This window comes from Trichosurus vulpecula, chromosome 1 (genome assembly GCF_011100635.1).
Source record: "Trichosurus vulpecula isolate mTriVul1 chromosome 1, mTriVul1.pri, whole genome shotgun sequence".
Classification (NCBI taxonomy): Eukaryota; Metazoa; Chordata; class Mammalia; order Diprotodontia; family Phalangeridae; genus Trichosurus; species Trichosurus vulpecula.
In genome coordinates this window covers 59318696-59319765 of record NC_050573.1, presented here as the reverse complement: position 1 = coordinate 59319765, position 1070 = coordinate 59318696, and positions in this window count along the sequence as shown.

Genomic DNA, 1070 nt, shown 5'->3' with positions numbered 1-1070 from the left:
TAGATAGTTACACATATGATCCTCCTCATTTTACAAACAGAAAAACTCTGAGTCAGGGAGAAGTTACATAGTGAGCTGTTCCTTGGTAGGACTGGGAGAAGAGCAGGCTTTCTTCAAGTCCCCTTATCATTCTTAAAAGGTCCCATAGATTCAGCTATTGAGGGATTCTGGGCATAGTGGCTAGGGTGCTGCATTTGGGGTAAGAAGACTTGGGTTCAAATCCTGCTTCAAACATTTGCTAGCTTTGTGACTCTGCTTCTCAGGTCCTTAGTTTCCTCACTTGTAAAATGAAGGGCATAGGTTGGACTAGATGACCTTAGAAGTTCTTTTTAGCTCTAAATCCTATTATCTCTATACTGGGGATTCCTAATCCACAAACACTTATTAAGCATTTACCAAGCGGCCAGCATCCTGCTGAGCGCTGGGGATACAGACAAAAGCCAGCCCAGAAATCACTCTCTCATATTTTAAATCTAATTTTTAATGTGCCTTTTCACCTTTTCATAAATGGTCAGAGGAATCAGCTCCAGGGGTCCATGCAGCAATTCCCTCAAAGATTCCCTCCCATTCTTCCTCCTTCCCTGGAAAATCACACTTGTTCCTGCGGCCCTTTCCTCTGATCATTTCCTCCTAGAACTTCTATTTTAAGGAAAGTGGAGCCGATTCTGCTCCTTCATTGCTCTCAGGGCTTCACTCCTGATTCTCAAGATTTGTTTTTTTCATCATAACATAACCCAGCATCTATCCTATCCCAGATCACTTCTTTCCCCATCACTCACCCAGGCACCACCTTTCAACTGCTTTTTCTGTGTGGTCTTCTTGAGAGCCGGGACTATTTTTCTTTTTTATTTATCTTTGTATCCCTTGTGCTAAGCATGATACCTGGTATGTAGTAAGTGCCTAATAAATGTTTGTTGACTTTTACAAAGAGATAAGTACCCAGAAGATATAGAAAGAACCTAAGCACAAAGCATTGGAAATTGAGACTCCACTCTCTATTACTTTGGTCCCAGCTAACTCAAACTTAAAGTACTGACTCACTAAGCTGCCATACGGGCTAATACTGGGCA